Source organism: Lissotriton helveticus, chromosome 1_1 (assembly GCF_964261635.1).
Source record: "Lissotriton helveticus chromosome 1_1, aLisHel1.1, whole genome shotgun sequence".
Lineage (NCBI taxonomy): Eukaryota > Metazoa > Chordata > Amphibia > Caudata > Salamandridae > Lissotriton > Lissotriton helveticus.
Window position 1 is genome coordinate 909,367,068 of NC_136057.1, and position 17,910 is coordinate 909,384,977.

Below are 17,910 nucleotides of genomic sequence, written 5' to 3' on the forward strand. Positions count from 1 at the left end.
GCCCAAGGTCTAGAGGCCACCATTCTGGGGACCACAGGAGCGGGGCCTCTCCGAATAACATCACCTCTGTTTTGCCTACATTGCATTGAAGGCAATTTGTAGCCATCCAGTTTGAGACTGCCCTCATACCATCCGCAAAAGATTTCCTTATTGCTGGAGTAAGGGACTGGAAAGGGAACAGAAGCTGGGTGTCATCAGCGTAGGATACCGGGGTGAACCCATATTCTCTCACAATGCCAGCCAAGGGTGCCACATACACATTAAATAGTGTAGGGCTTAAACATGAGCCTTGTGGCACTCCCTTGGTGAGCTCCCTAGAGATGGATTGTAGGGAGCCCAATCTGACACCTTGTGAGCGGACTGTGAGAAAACTCTCTACCCAGGACAGCACCACACCCCCTATGCCCACCTCCCGCAGGCGGCCGAGAAGAATCTCATGTGACACTGTTTCGAAGGCCGCGGACAAATCTAACAGCACCAGAATCATTGAGCCCCCTCCATCTAGTGCCATCCTGATCGTATCGGTCGCTGAGAGGAGGGCAGATTCGGTGCTGTGATTGGTTCTGAACCCCGATTGCGAGGGGTCCAGACCTCCCGCGGTCTCGATGTATTTTGACAGACAGGTGTTCACATGCTTCTTGGCCATCTTGCTAAAGTAAGGCAAGAGGGAGATGGGTCGGAGGTTGGAAAGATCCGTCCATGGGTGTGCCGTGTTTTTACGAATAGGGTTCACCACCGCTCTCTTCCATTCCATAGGTACCCGCCCTTCCTTGAGTGAAAGATTTAATACAAATTTGACCCCAGGTCCAATCAGAGTACTCAAGGGGGCGATCATTTTGGCGGGTAGAAAATCATCCGGAGACCCAGATTTTATGTGACTGATAAGATTGAGAAAATCAGTATCATTAATAGATGGAAAGGTGGTAAATGAATGGTCCCCAAGAATGGATGATTTAGATGGATTAGGAGAGCTGTTCATGTTGCTGGAGGCTATCATGATTTTATCATGGATCGTATTTATTTTGTTCTCGAAAAACAGAGTGACGTCGTCACAGAGAGGCTGAGAAAAATCATCCGAGCTTTCACAGGCCATCGGTTTTACAAAGGTCTGTAGTATTTTGTAAAGTTCTTTAGAGGAATTGCCTGCTTTATTAAGTTGCTGGATAAGACTGTTTTTCCTAGCCAACCTTATGTTTTTATAATAATTCGATTGAGCCTCTTGATATGCCCTTTTATTCACCTCCGTTCGAGTTTTCCTCCATTTCTTCTCTATCTTTCTACATCCGTTTCTCTACTCTAAGTGCTTCAGTGTACCATATTTCTTGCTTAGAGGTGGAATGTTGTTTATGCAATTTTAGCGGTGCTAGTATATCTACTGCCTTTATAAGCGAATAGGTTTACCATTGCTGAACCTGACTCTGACAGGCCCAACTTCTGCCTCTCTGTCCTCCCCCTCTGTTGCCTCTCTGAGTCTGTCCTAAAAAAAGACCTCAACTGAGCTCCTAGATCTTCGTTGGACCTATTCTGGCAATCAAATCTCACTTGGTTCTTATTTGAGGACTGTGCAGTTGTCTCTTCTTCCTCGCTACTGGTGTTATCAAATGTCCAGTTTTGAGGAGTTCTTCTAGCCTGTTGGCATCCACCCCTTTGATAGTTAGATTGTTGTGGTTGCTCGCTGCCTGGTTGGTAATATTTGTCTTCCATATAGGGGAATGCCCACTCTTGGGAGAATCGATTTAAATTGCATTTTAAGCCCCTTAATTTTTTGATTGACCATATCATTCTTATAGTCTGCAAAGGCCCCTGGAATGCGCAACACCTGGTCCTTGGTATCAGTGAAAGTAGTATCCCAATTGATCGCTTCCTCAAGTTCCAAAATCTCTTTTAATAGGTCCTCACTAAGTGTTTTAGCTGTGTTTATAATTAAAATGAGCCAGTATCGAGTACATTTATTTGTGATGTAACTCCAATCCACCCAGAACTGTTTGTCCTCCAGGAATATTTTGGGCTCAATTCTAACTATAAGACTAGATGGAGCGGCGCCTACTCGAAGGTACTCTGTCATTTCGCCCCATGTAGGGTGACCCATACTTGTCTTTTTTTTGTGTTACTCAACTTTTCCCACTCCTCTCTAGCTGATGTTGTACTAATCAGTGGGGAATCTGGGAAATTGCGAGACCTGTTGCATTGCAAATCCTTGTTTTTAGAGTGCCCGGGCCTATTTTTTATCCCAATCAACCCTGGTGTGCTGATGACTGCTGGCGCGCAATAGGTTGCACCACACAGTACGCACTGTATTACTTTGGACCAATGCTAAGGCCCTTCCACCGGCGACCGCTCTGAAGAGACGGAACTGGTGCAGGGGACCCTTCCCACACAAGCAGGAACATCTCAAATCACGCGTAAAACCCCGTAGGACTAGTGCCTTATAAAAAACGCATCACAGTCAGCACTATGTGAACATCCTAGCAAAGCCGCACCCCAGAGCTACCATTGGCAGCAATGAAGCCCTCCCCGCCACCCCACTCCTTAATCACAATTAGCAGCATTTCGCACTGCCCACCAACCGCAACCTTCGCAATCTATGTAGTGGCGCCTGCATCTCACACTACTTAAAGTGCTCCCACACTGCCCATCTACTACTAGTTTCCATACTGTCAACCCGTGCCAGCGCCTCACACTGCCCACTTACGACTAGTTACTCATGCTGCCTACCGGTGCCAGCTTCTCACACTGTCCATCGCTACCAGCGCCATGCGCGCACGACAGCCATGCATACCAGCATTTTAAAACAGGAAAATCAGAGACGGGGGAAGGAGGGAGAAGCGAAAGCACGCTGCCATGCGCGCACATTTGCACATCTCTTGTCCATACGCACGCCGCCATGCGCAAGCTATAAGACACATTGTGAGTGTGCACATCGGCTGTCCGGGCGCTTAGGTATACACAGAGATTCTCATTGAAAGTTTCTTATTCTCACATAGGTCATCTCTGTAGAACTGAGCATTTGTGGAGCATGCAGCATGAAGAACATGTACTACTTTTCAGCAAATGACTTGTGCAAGTAATACAGCATCACAGAGCTGTAATAAATGGAGTACCACCAATTTAAATAGCAGTAACACTTATTATCTATAGCAATGCAAACAACACAGAATCCTAGTACACCTTAACAAGCTACATAAAAATACAATATTTCGAAGGTTAGGATCATTGAGATTTAAGCCAGCCTTACAGTTAACAACATACTGTGCATTTTTGCTCGTTTCCATTTGCACCGTGGTTTGAACGGCGACAAACATATTATGCCGAGTATAAGGCAAGTTTAACCTGCACCCACCTTTTTTATTTTAAGAGGATCTGGTGCTAGAACTGTTTTACTGTGTTCTGATGAGATTCTGTATTGTTCACGGCCAATGTACAGCTACGTATGGATCCCCCGGTGCCTCCTTCCGCAGCCCTTCCCTCCCGGTACTGTAAAATATTCAGCCCATGGAGCTGTCACGAGTGCAGGGGGTGCATTGTTGAGCGCGCGAAACTGAAAGCGCGGTGGGAGCGCACAAGGCGCGGTGAGCATGCACATCGGCTGTCCGGTCGCAAGCTCAGGATCGCCAGAGAAGACATGCCGTGAGCGTGCACATCGCCTGTTTGGGCAAGGGCACATCTACTGTCCCCCTTCCGAGCCCAAGTCGACAACAATAGATCTCGCTAGCGATGGTGCTGCGTGCTGCGCCGCTAGGTGAGCCCTAAAATAAACAACCGGATAGGCCATCCTCCATTACATCTACTTGATGTTAAAATTTATATAGCACCATGATTAATGTACAGTTACCACGTGGTAGCCAAGGTCAATCATACCGGCTCACCACCGTGTCAGAGGCTATTGCCTTCAAAAGTAAGGACCCCACCGGCACCTGCGGTTGCCGTTAGTGTGCCTGCATAGATAAAAATTCCAAGTTCAGTGGCTTCTAATGGGGAATACCAGCTGGTCAGTATGACCCATTATGGTGTATTAAAACACAAAAAGCAAAACAAGTTTATATCGTCCTGACACAACTCGTTTTTAGTAAATCAAATCGCGTCATACTTCCTAAAAGCGCACACAGCTAACAAGGCAAAGTTACATCGTACTGTCATGTCAGCCTATCCTCTCTGGGATTAAAAACAAATCATGCTATTCACACACTTTTTGCTGGCCGGTATGACTGCCCTTGGCTACCACTTGGTAACTATACATTAATAATGGTGCTATCCAGTAAATGTAACGGAGAATGGCCTATCCGGTAGGCTCACAATCTCAAATAAAATTGGAACCTGATGCCCGTGAGTCCTAGCTTAATTTTATTTTTGGAGTAAATCTTTATTCTTATGCACATTACGAGGTCTTTTTTAGACATATGTATATCACTGTTTTCTCTTTTCCTTTGACTGGACACCCATTGTTCTTTTTTCCCCTTGCTGTGCCTCTATATTGATCGGCACAGTGCACCACTATCTACAGATAGCTGGCTGTTTTAACCCTTTAACCGCGGCGGAAATTCCGCCGCGGTGCGGGCGAAATAAAAGGTGGGCGTGGTTCAGACGGCCCCCGGCCGTCCTCCGCAAACGCCCACCGTAACGTCAGACGGCCCCCGGCCGTCCGACGCATCCAAGGGGTTAAAGATTATGCTATGCAGAAAGGTGTGTGACTGTAACGACTTGTAGTGTTCTTAACAGTTCTGGTGGGTTGGAGAGATTCTTGACTTCGGTTCTTGAGGGTTCTGGTCTGTCCAAGGTAAGGAAGACCCCTTCTGGCAGCTACGGTACTGCAGACAAGAAAAAAGGTCAATGCAGACCGAGCCTTCCAAAATGAGTCCCAAGAACAAAAAATCCAGTAGGGGAAAAACCTCTGATGGAAGCGGGACTCCAGGAATGAAAAGGAATGAAAGAAGCTACCAGTAAGGAGGAAACAGAAGGCAAGGAATTCAAACCGGAACAAAAGACTATAATCAGGAACAAGGAACACCAGCAGGAATCACAGATACACCAGGCAGGAGCACAGGATACCAACAGGGGCAAGGACACAACAGCAGGAGCAAAGAGTGTTGCAACGCAAGGAATTGGAGGATTCAGCCCTTTAAATACCCATGAATAGGAAGTGCCCAAACAGGAACAGGAAGTGACCAAACAGGAAAAGGAAGTGACCGAACAGGAAGTAAGTAACCACCATCTTGGATAAGGAAAAGGATAGTGGATGGAATAGGAAGGTATCCATCTTGAATTGGTAGAGCAGATACTTCCCAAGGCCTTCTGGGAAGAAGACTATGGATTCATGGGAAGGCAAGATGGCCCCAAGAAGAAATGAAGAAAGAAATATGTATCCAGTGAAAGGAAGGTAAGAATATCGTGCCCCAACATGTGAAAATAGGAAGTCGCAGTTCCAAACAGGACCTGCAGCATTGCTGTCATGCAAATTGTCAGATAATAGGCTGCCACGTAGGTATGTGGCGTACCCGATACAGAAACAGAGCAGGCGCCACGGGACATACCCGTGCAGCCAAAAGGCAACAGTGGGCCACTGCGCAGAACCGAGATGCGCCCGAAGAAAAGAGGGAGGTGCTGCCGACTGTATCGCGGCCTGTGAGGAAGAAGCGGGCAGCACTGTGGGCCGAATCACGGTCCGAGGTGCAACAGTTGGACCCCTCCCAAAGCCCAGAATTTGTTAGGGAAAAGCCAAAAAAACAGGGACAAGTACAGGGGCGTGGATTGAGTCAGTATCATCCTAGGAGCTATTACTGGGAGGATAGCCTTTTCAATGGATAAGGAATTGCAGGCGGTTTCTAAAAAACCGGGAGTCACAGATCTCCTGGACCTCGTATTCTGGAACACTGTTGAACAAAACAGGAGGTGGTCGAGAAGAAACCCTTGTGTACAATCCGAAACATAGGGTTTTAGCTGTGAAGTATAACAAGAAGGGTGTATCTTCTATGCAAGTGGTAGCTGTAGGTGGAAAGACACAGGGTTCACCACTTGAGTGATTACAATATGGTCCATAAACGTGTGGTTTGAATTTGCTACGTGACAAGTGGTGAGGCAAGAACTTTGAGGAAAGCCAAACTTTAATATCAGCCTGGTATGATGGAGACTAACATCAAAGAACGTCAGCGGTCTTTTTGGCTTGCTTGAAGATTAACATGTACTTTTTCTCTGATCTCTCATATATGTAGTATAAAAGTGGCTGCTGCAGGAATTGAAGTAACATCATGTAAAACAGATGGAAAGGTCCTAGGATGGTAATCATACAAGAAGAAAAATGGGGTGGTCTTGGAGGCACTAGGGACTGTGTTGTTATAGGAATATTCTGCTGATGGTAGATATGAGGCCCAACCACTTTAGGTAGAGTTGCAAAAATAACGGAGGTATTCGGTTTGACTGTTAGTCTGGGGATAAATACCTGAGGATAAGGCTACGTCAATATGAAGGGATTTGCAAAAATCTTTCCAAAACTGTGATATATATACTGAGGATCTCGGTCGGATATAATGATCCGTGGAAGACCATGAAGACAGTAAATTCTATTATCACACTAGTCAACTCCTTTAAAATTTACACAGGCTTGATTGCTTACGCAGTTACTGAAGTTGACATGAACCTCATCTCATGAACAAGATAACAATGACCATGTGGCTTAACATGAAAGGAAAACTCAGCAACTAGAACAAGAATCCTAAAATAACTTTTGGGGTCAGAGCTCAAACCCAGAAGGTAATAGTACTTTCTAATTTTCATGTTCATAGTTTTAAAGCACAACATACTTAACTGTAAATAATTCATTTGAGAATTGTAATTTACTTTTCCATGTCAGAAAGTAAATATTTTGGACTAGCAGATTCCACCCAATATGGTTTTTGGTTACCAATAGTATTTGTTCTTTTGATTATTTGTTACTGAACTTTGTTGATGATTCACATAGGTTTTGAAACACCTTTAACATCTTAGGAATTTTGACTTGAAACATTTTCTGTTTAGTTGAACTGTTTGGAAGAATTATATTTTGTTTTACTGCAACCTTTGTACAATTTGGTGTCCTTTACCAGTCTTTGTATTTACAAATGTTCACTTATTGCTTTATCTTGTGTGATCACCAGAACACTTTTATTCTAAGCATTGGTTTAAATGCCTACTAATGGAAATATAGCTATATAGTTTCATTTTCATGGGAAAGAAGAACATTCACTGTTAATTTGGGCTATTCATGAATCCAACCACATTTGTTAAGAATTGCATTACACTATTTTCTTGACACCACAGTAAACAATTGTTGTAGCCTTACAAGCTGATACAAGTTTTTGGGTGGATCTACCGGGTATCTCCTTTTGCATAATACCTGTGGGTTGGTCAAATGAATAGTTATGGGAAAAACTGATTTTGTGTATTTGTTTTTGGAACCCCTGGCAGATTTATTTGTATATACGTGTTCCTAACCGAATGTGATACACTGTTGCAACTTCAGTACAACAGTACACACGTGGTTTGTTACATTAGCTACTCGAAGAAGAGCTAGGGTGTTGGCCATCCTGGACAAGGATTTTTTGCATTTTTGCTTGCAGATCGAGATATCCCTAATTTCATAATCTCTTTCAAATTTGGCCAACATGGAAGCGGACCAGAACTCTACCTAGGCATTAAGGGCCATGACTGATACTGGGCAGGAGCATACTTCAGCATTTGGTAGTAGTACTCATGGGTTCTTTTCAAAGAGACCTGTTTGTGTCCCCACTTAAATCATCACTGGAATGCTCTCTCTGCTGCTGTCCGAATTCAGAGTAGTAAGCCATTGACACTTTCCATAAGGACCGGACATCAAGGGACAATTATACTTTCCCCCCTTTTTTTATTGATTATTGCAAGTGTGATCTCATAGATGAGAAGACAGATGTCATCTCAGGTATTGGCAACATTTTGAATATACCAAACAGGTTTTCTGACCCAGTCGGAATTTTCCTGAGATTCTTCCTTCCCACACCCTGTTTGTTTGATGCGTAAGACCTACTACCAAAGCAGGCTTTAGGACATGTTGGATTTTTTACACATGTTGGGTATGTCCATGTACTTTTGGAATGGGCTGCACATCTCACCCTGGAGCTTTGAGCCCCTGGAACATACAAGAGATTTTGGTGGGAATGATTAACTGGTGCCAGGAACAGAATTTTCTCTGGCTAAGCGCTTTTATTTGTATTTGTAATTTCCAGTGGTTAATTGGCATAGGTCAGCTATTTTAGACTGTCATGGTTCCATTGAGAGGTTTTCTTCAATATAATCCATTCTCACCTGCAAAACAAATTCCTACCCATCAGTTTGGAATGCGACCCAAGTCTGGCCTTGCATTCTCACACTACATGTCTAGCATATGAGCATTTGGTCCACAATACCTTTTAGTGTGAATTGTGAATTTCTCTTAAAAAATATGACAGCTGAATTTTACCATCAAATCATTTTGGGAAGTCACACCTGCCAATATTTACAGGGTGAAAAAGGCCAAGTAAATACCATTTGATGCAGATTTTGGTGCAGTAAGACCAAAATCTGCATGTTATACCTCATTTTTATGGGAAAAGTGGAAATTAATACTGATAGCCAGGTTTATCATTATTTATCTGATGTAATAAATAAGTCACAATATTGAAGGACTCATAATCAAGAGTTTTTGTGCTTGTTTTCGTCAAAGGTGTGTGGCTGGTGGGTCTCAGATGGAGTTACATGAATCATTTCTTGAAGCACCTTCATTAACACTGGGACCAAGAGCTCACCAAATGTTTTTTAAAATGCATAGTTGGGGAGGCGTGGTAAAGATGGCGGTGAGGTAGGACGCTTGTTTTCAGGCTCCCGCCCGTCGTCCGCCTAAGACAGCACAGCACGGCTCCGCAGAGGCCCGTTTAGCCTGGTTCCAGCTCCGTGTGTCGTGGTGCACCTGCCGACCTACCCGGGACTCGTGTTTCGACTTCTGGGGGCGACGGCGGCGAGGGTTCGGAGAGGCAGCCCCGGCCGCCCTCGTGGGTGCAGCCGCGACAACATGGTGTCTTCGCTCTGGGACATCGAGGCCAGCTTCCTTCCTCTCCAGCCACCCTACCGGTCTCTGCTCCCCCTGTGAGGCTGACGGAGGATTCCCGGGGACTGGAACTGTGACCCGACCCGGTTGCGATGATCGTTTGCAGCCTGCGGCGCCTTGGCGCGGGGGCGCTGGGCCTACCTGGCGTGCTAGGCCGCTTGGATGACCGGCCTCACCTACCCGCGTGCCGACCTGTGGCGCAGCAGAGACACCGGTGGACTACCCAAGCCCCGAGGTCAGTGGTGCGGTTCAGCGCCCGGATTGGACTGTAGCTGGGGGGGCCCTGCCATATGGGAGAGACTTCGCCCGCCCCGCTGCAACCCCTGCATATCCTGGGGCCCTGAAGGTGCAGTAACTTCACCTACCCACGCGCCGACCGGGGGCGCAGCAGAGACGGTGGTGGACTAACCACGCCCCGAGGTCAGTGGGGTGGTCTAGGCGGCAGCGCGGGTCAGCCCCCGGATCGGACTGTAGCTGTGAGGGCCCCGCCATATGGGAGAGAGCTCGCCCGCCCCGCTGCAGCCCCTGCACATCCCGGGGCCCTGAAGCTGCGGTAGTGGTTTGGCGCCAGAGGGCTGTGATGAAGCCGGGAGCGGCTAGGATCGGTGCTTGGCGGGCGGCGGCGGCCCTTGGCTGGCGGGGCTGACATGCGGTCCCGGGCCCGCTGGTGCACTGAGACGCCTTACTGCTGCGGTCCCCCTGAAGAGGTTGTGGGCCACGCCGCATGGGTGCACGAAGGTGCCTTCATGTTGAGGACCCCCTGGGGTGCTTGTAGTCCACGCTGTGTTGGGGCCCGTGTTCCCCCCATCTCCTCGTGGTGTGGCGGAGGCATCGCGGTCGGCCCGGTCCCCGGTGTGGGTCTACGTCTGCTGCGAGCTGAGAGACAGAAGCTTTGTATCCACCGCTGCAAGTGAAGGGCCCTTCCATGGCCTGATGAGGAGTGGAGCATGGGCGCCATTACCAGTGGCGGTCCCTTTGGTGTTGGAGAGGGTCGGGGTCGCCCCCTAGACCTGCTTGGTGGAGACGACTGCTTGGAGCAGCGGCGGCAGCCCTGTGGCCCCGACGAAGAGTCCCCACGGCCCCCCCGCCGGGCGCAGGTCGAGTGCTGCTTGCGGCCCGGCCCCACGAGTCACCGGGACGGGCCAGGCAGATCCCTGGCTTAGTGTGGGGGTGCCCCCTACAGCTCCACACATTGCGCAGGGGCACCGCCGGTGAGTCTGTGGTGTTAGGGGTGGCCGCTTCTGCCCTCCCGGGCTGCGAAGGAGAGGGCATTGTACAGTGGGCCTACCTGGCTCCCCTACAACTTTGAGGAGAGGCTTCCCTGAGCCCCCACCCCCCACAGACGGCTTGAGTGCTGCTTGTGGCCGGCCCGCTGCATTACTAGGCCGGGCCGCGCAGATCCCCGGCACTGGGTGGTAACGGACCCGTCAACGCAACACTACAGGTGAGGCCGGTGTCAAGGGGATAGCTGGAGAAGGTGCTGCTCCCCCGGGCCGGACATACCATCAAATCTGCCTAGACTTGTGGTCCACTCTCTTCTATCTGGTGCCCGCTCACTTGCCCGACACCGCATCCACGGGGTCGTACCCAGACTTGCCGCGGACCTGTGTCTTGCCTCAGTAGTATTCAGCACAGCGTGACTCAGGGTGGGTCACTGTGAGGACTCTTGAGGCCTGACCAACCACGACATAAGGTTCTGAGCTGTTCCCGGGTGCAGCGCTACGGGGTACGTCTGGGTCTCCCACGGACGCTAGATGGAGTACCCCCCAGGTCGGATGTGCCCAAGGAGCAGTGGCCCTCAGGAGTTTCGCGTCCACACTTTGGTTGCCAGGGCGACTCCAGTTCTAGTACCCGCCTCTAACGTTCAGTAGCACACTCTGGGACATATCTACTGGACCTCCACCGTCTGCTGTGGGCCCTCAGTTGACAGCGGGCCCCCTGCTGACGGTCCCGTGCCCATCAGGGCTACAGCTTCTGCCTTCCCAGACGCTTGTGGAGAGATAATGAGCACATCTAAAGCTAGAAACGGCAAGGTGAAACCAACGAAAGACCCAGACATGACGATGGCGGCACCGGCTGCCCAGGCGTCCAAGCAGCCTCCGGCCCCCGAGGATTGAGCCCATCACGAAGGCCTTCTTGGAGTCCCTATTCCACACACTACAGAAGGACATCCAGTTGGTGAAAGCCAAATTCGCCACAGAACTTAAAGACGTGCGCCGGGACGTTGACAGCATCGGGGAACGCGTGGCCATGCTCGAAGGGACAAGCGACACCACAGTTACGGATTTGACGACACTGCAGCAAGAAACCCTCCGGCTGCAGGACCAACATATGGATATGCAGATGCATCTGGAAGACATCGAAAACTGATCCTGTAGGCACAACATTCGCATCCGGGGAGTGCGGCACACCGACGACACTAGAGACTTGTTTGCTTTCACCACCAGCCTCTTCCGGCATATCCTGGGCGATTCCCACACGGCAGAAGTGGTCCTTGACAGAGCACACAGGATAGGCCAGCCCCGCGGCCCCCAGGCACCACCGGCGGATACCTTAGTGTGTGTGCAGGACTTCAAGACTAAGAAGCCATCCTAGCCAAGGCAAGGACCCTGCACCTGATCTCTTTCCAAGGGCCACTCTCCAGTATTGTACCAAGACTTGGCGTTGATCACGCTGCAGAGGCGTAGGCAGTTCCACCCAGTGACCGATCATCTGAGGCAACAAGGGATCTCATACTCCTGGGGACACCCATTCCACCTTATCTTCTGATTTGATAATAAACTACACCAGGTACGCTCGCTGATGGATGCCTGCGCTTACTAGGCCTGACGCCTCCAAGTGAGGAAGATGACGCCGACGGCCTAAGCATTGGGCCTGCTATCTCTCCGTTGGGTTGGCAGCAACCAACCAGGAGACGACGTCCTCGGAGATTGCCCGGAACCAACGAGATGCTCTGGCCATGGCTACAGAGGCCCTCGCTGGAGAGGGCGCGGAAGACAACTGACGATCCTGTGAACATATCCATGCTGGAGCCGCATCTTTGCTGGGTTCGGGCGGGCGGGGGAGGGGATGTTCCTTCTCACTGACCGACTATGGACCCCTCATGGTTGTCATTCCAGTTGTCTTGGGACGATGGACAATGTCTAGCGATTGTTTTCGCTCATACTGTGTGTGGGTTAGGGTGGGCTGGGTACTTTCATAGGTGGGGTTCTGGGACTTCCTTCTTTTCATTTTGGGGGTTTTCCTCTCTTCTCTTTTTGCATTTTGTTGGGTGGGTCCCCCTATCCACATTCCCCCTTGTTTGCTAGCGGGCACCGCCTCCAGGGCCACCACCGCTGCCTTCCCTATGCACCACTCCCGCACCAGGCCGGCTGGGCATCTAAGTCAGCCTCCTCTCTCTCCCCCACTTGATGGCACACAGTCCATTTAAAGTACTAACCCTCAATGTCTGAAGGCTAAATAACCCAGTTAAACAGCAAGCCATCCTGAATTTCCTAGAACAATCAACGGCCGATACTTAAGGACCATCATAGGATGAAATCCCGAGCTTTCCCCATACAACTGTTCTCCTCACTCTCTACCAAGTCAGCTGGGGTGGCAATCTTGGTTTCTCGCTCCTTCCCCGGTTGGGTGGTCCAGAAGGAGGCGGAGATCAGAGGCTGCCTGCTCACCTACAGATTCATGGTGGCAGGTATGTCCTTCATATTAGGTCAGTATATGCTCCCAACGAGGGTCAGGACAAGTTCTTACACAATGCCCTTGTAAATGCCACAGCCAACTCAGAGAGACACTTGCCGCTGGGGGGTGACTTGAATCTTGTCTTTGACAACCTCACTGACCGCTCTTGCCAACGCTCTAGCCAGGTGGGGGCCCTCTCACGGGCTGGGTTAACGCACATCCAAGATTTGGGTCTGTACGGGATCGGGAGCAGGAGGGGTAGAAGGGACTGAGTCCGACACGTGTAGTAAGGATTTCAAAGAAGGTTTTATTTTCATATAGGCTTTTCTTCTTCTACTAGTGAGTCTCAATCGTGCAAACTCGTCCGGCTCCGTCCTTACGCCCTTGGGGAACGCTGGTAGTTCCAGGGTGCTTCTACGACACAAGGGGTGAATATCCGCCAGACCGGAGGTTCAGATGTGTCCGTCGGAGGCGGTGTCCTCAGTAGGGGTCGGAAAGGCAAAGAAATGAGAAAGAAAACAGTCACGCTGATGTTCCGCGTAGGGCATTTGGGGCCGGGGAGTGAGGGACACCAAGTGCGGAAGTGTATTTACAAATGAGCGCTACTGTGCCTTTCGTGCTTGTGAGGGTAAAGGGATAAGGAGTCTGTACACTTATACACACTGGCTGTTAGATGTTCGGCTGGCCACTACGAGTTACCCAACCCGCCACTCTGCCCCGTACCTTTGTGAGCCACGCTCCTCCCGCGGGAACATGGCGGGGCAAAGCACCGGTACGTTGGCCTCCTGGCTTGAAGTCCACAGCTGGGCTCGTCAGGGTTTCTTCCTCGCCGCACTTCGGTTCCGCTCTCACTCTCCAGTCTCTCACGCCTTCTTCCTCCGGGGAAACGCCGTCCGCGGTCTTCCTGGTTCCACCTTCTTTTAGCTCCGTGACGAGCCAGGGGGCGAAGTTTCGTCTTCCTCAACAGCAGATTTAAAGGTGCCGTGTCTTTTCTCGTCTTCGTCTCCCCACCGGTGCTCAGTGTCCGCCAGAGGCCACTCCTCCGGCCAAGGGGAAGCAGGCTGTTTGACGGGAACAGAAAGGGGTGAAAAGGGAATAGCTGACCACCAGTCTTGTGAAACATCAAGTTCGTCACTGTAGGCGTCACAGTGGTGCTCCGCCCCGTCACAGGATCTCATTGACTTATGGCGACATTTTCATCCCCATAGCCAGTCCTACACCTATTACTCAGGGGCCCACAAGACCTACGCTAGGTTGGACTATTTCAGGTGCTCCACACCGTTAGTGGCCTTAGCTACAGACGCTGACGTTCTCACTGCGTCGTTATCAGATCACTCCCCAGTCACGGCTTCCTTTTCCCTCCCGTACACTAAGACGCCGCAGCGACATTGGCGCCTCCGCGACTCGCTCTTACACCAAGCCTCTAACACTGATCAAATTAAGGCCTCCATCTCCAACTATTTAGCCCTCAACGCCAACGCGGGCACTTCGTTGGTGACGTAATGGACCGCGCTCAAAGCCGTCTGTAATGATGTGCAGGACACCGGGTTTGTAGTAGAATATTTATTGGGAAGGAGAGAGCCACCGAAGCTGGCACAGCTTAGGCATCAGGGAATAACTGTCTCTTCAGAACATCAGAACATCAGTCACAAGACATTTCGAGTGACATCAGTATGACACATCACCACACCGTCCTAAGGGGAGAATTCATAGCCATTTCCACGGCCATCAATAGGGAGCAGAGTCAGAAGAGAGCCGAGCTCACACGTCGAATGGCGGAGCTGGAGCAGATGCATCAGCGCACTGGCGCGATTAGGGCCTGGCGTCAGCTCTGCATGGAGCGGAAATAGCTTGCGGCGCTAGATCAGGATAAAGCCGAGTATGCCGCCCTCCGCCTCCGCCACTCCTACTACACTGGGGGGGACAGATGCGGTTGCCTGCTAGCGCACAAACTACGGGAAATGCGGCAACGGCGGGGGGTGCAACATCTACGCACATATGGAGGCGCTCTCGTCTCGAATGATGTGGCAATAGCGGAAGCCTTCCGGGACTTCTACGCTAGCTTATACTCAGGCGACTCTCTTGATTCGCTCCATAGTCGGGACTACCTTGACGGCGCGCGGCTTTCCCCACTGAACCCGGCTCAGGCTGCGCACTTGGATAGGGCTATTGGACTGGAGGAGGTCAAGGGCTATTGGACTGGAGGAGGTCATCGCGGCCATCTTGCGCCTCCGTCTTGGGAAATCCACTTCCGAGCCTTCTATAAGACCTTCTGCCCCCAGGTGGCCCCTGTGCTGCGTGACCTTTTTAACACATTTGCCCAACTGGATGATATCCCGGAGGAGATGCTGGAAGCTTCCATCATAGTTAACCCGAAGCCCGGGAAAGACGCCAGCAGCTGTATCAATCAATCAATCAGAGTACTTGTAAAGTGCGCTACTTACCCGTGAGGGTCTCAAGGCGCTGAGGGGAGGGGGGTGCCGCTACTGCTCAAAGAGCCAGGTCTTGAGGAGTCTTCTGAAGGCGAGTAGGTCTTGGGTCTGCCGTAGGTGGGTAGGGAGGGTGTTCCAGGTCTTGGCGGCGAGGTAGGAGAAGGATCTGCCGCCGTAGTGCATACCGGCCGATTTCCCTTCTCAACATTGACATCAAACTGTACACGAGTATCGTCGCGACGCGCTTAGCCCCTTGTATGCCTCAATTGACCGGTTTTATCACGCAGCGCCAAACCAGTGACAACACAAAGAGGGTGCTATATCTTATAGAAACAGCGTCGTGCATCCACAGGGAATGCATGTTGTTGGCTATTGACGCGGAAAAGGCCTTCGACAGGGTCCATTGGCCCTACTTAGAAAGTGTTCTACAGCGATTCGGCTTTGGGGAGGTCCTGTGTACCCGCATCCTCAATTGTTATCGCTCGCCTCAAGCCACGGTGCGGGTCAATGGCCAGACGTCCTCCGGCTTTATCATAGGTAGGGGTACCCAGCAATGGTGCCCTCTCTCACCATTCTCTTTGCGCTCTACATGGAGCCACTCGCACAGAAGATCCGGCACCACTTCCTAATCACAGGGATCAAATTCAGGGGGATGTCCACAAAATCAGCCTATATGCGGATGATATTTTGCTCTCCATCACTGACCCGGCCCAGTCCCTCCGAGCCCTCTTTATTGAATTGCATAACTTTGCGCAGGCCTCGTAGTTCAAGGTCAATACGGACAAGTCAGTTGCCCTTAATATCTCATTGTCTGAGTCCACGCTGGCCCATCTGCGGGAAGAACATCCAATTCAGTGGTCGTATACCACGGTTCCCTATCTTGGAGTGCAACTAGGCCCTATCAATCAATCAATCAATCAATCATAGCATTTGTATAGCGCGCTACTCACCCGTAAGGGTCTCAAGGCGCTTGGGGGAGGGTCCCGCTACTGCTCGAACAGCCAGGTTTTGAGTTGTTTCCTGAAGGCGAGATGGTCCTGTGTCAGCCAGAGGTGGATGGGGAGGGAGTTCCACGTCTTGGCTGCCAGGTAGGAGAATGGATCTTCCTCCGGCGGTGGCTCTTCGGATGTGTGGTACGGCGGCGAGGGCGAGGCTCGTAGAACGTAGCTGGCGGGTGGGCCTGTAGAAGGTTAGGTGGTCGTTGAGGTACTTGGGGCCCAAGTCGTGGAGAGATTTGTGACCGTGGGTAAGGAGCCTTAACGTGATCCTTTTGCTGATGGGGAGCCAGTGCAGGTCCCTCAGATGGCCGGAGATGTGGCTGCGTCGGGGGATGTCCAAGATGAGTCGGGCGGAGGTGTTCTGTATGCGCTGGAGTCTTTTCTGTAGTTTGGCTGTGGTTCCCGCGTAGAGGGTGTTCCCGTAGTCCAGTAAGCTGGTGAAGAGTGCCTGGGTGACCGTCTTCCTGGTTTCGGTCGGGATCCATCGGAAGATCTTTCGGAGCATGCGCAGGGTGTTGAAGCACGATGAGGAGACGGCGTTGACTTGTCTGGTCATCGAGAGGGAAGAGTCCAGGATGAAGCCTAGGTTGCGTGCGTGGTCTGTTGGCTTGGGAGTGGTGCCCAGGGCGGGAGGCCACCAGGAGTCATCCCAGGCGGAGTGCCATGGTCCCAGGATGAGGACTTCCGTCTTGTCTGAGTTCAGTTTCAGGCGGCTGTTCTTCATCCACTCGGCGACGTCTTTCATCCCTTCGTGTAGGCTCGTTCTGGCGGTGGCGGGGTCTCTGGTGAGGGAGAGGATCAGTTGGGTGTCGTCGGCGTAGGAGATGATGTTGAAGTTGTGTTGGCGTGCGATGGCTGCAAGAGGTCTCATGTAGACGTTGAAGAGGGTGGGGCTGAGGGATGATCCTTGCGGTACGCCGCAGATGACTTCGGTGGCCTCGGATCGGAACGGGGGAGGCGGACTCTTTGTGTTCTTCCGGCGAGGAACGAGATGATCCACTCCAGTGCCTTTTCTTGGATACCGGTGTTGCTGAGGCGTTGAACTAGGGTGCGGTGGTAGACGGTGTCGAACGCTGCAGAGAGGTCCAGGAGGATGAGGGCCGCTGTTTCCCCGTTGTCAAGCAGGGCTCAGATGTCGAGGGATCCGTTCGTCTCGAGGAAGGCTGCAAGCTGTCTGTTGACGGTCTTCTCGATGACTTTGGCAGGAAAAGGGAGGAGCGAGATGGGGCGGAAGTTCTTGAGGTCGGTGGGGTCCGCTGTTGGTTTCTTCAGTAGGGCGTTGAGCTCGGCATGCTTCCAGCTCTCCAGGAAGGTGGCGGTGTTGAAGGAGGAGTTGATGACATCCCGGAGTTGGGGTGCGATGATGGAGTCGGCCTTGTTGAAGACGTGGTGGGGGCAGGGGTCGGTTGGAGATTCGGAGTGGATGGTGTTCATCGTGCGGGCTGTGTCTTCGGTGGTCACCGTGGTCCAGGTGCGGAGGGTGGCGGTGGGGGGCGTTGGTTCGGCGGTTGGGTGCGTGGATGGTGCGCCGAATCTGTTGTGGATGTCGGCGATCTTGCGGTGGAAGTACGTGGCGAGAGAGTCGCAGAGATCTTGTGAAGGAGTGATGTTGTTGTTGCCGGTGCTGGGGTTGGAGAACTCCTTGACGATGCTGAAGAGTTCCTTGCTGTCGTGGGCGTTGTTGTCCAGTCCTTCCTTCAGTGATTTCTTCTTG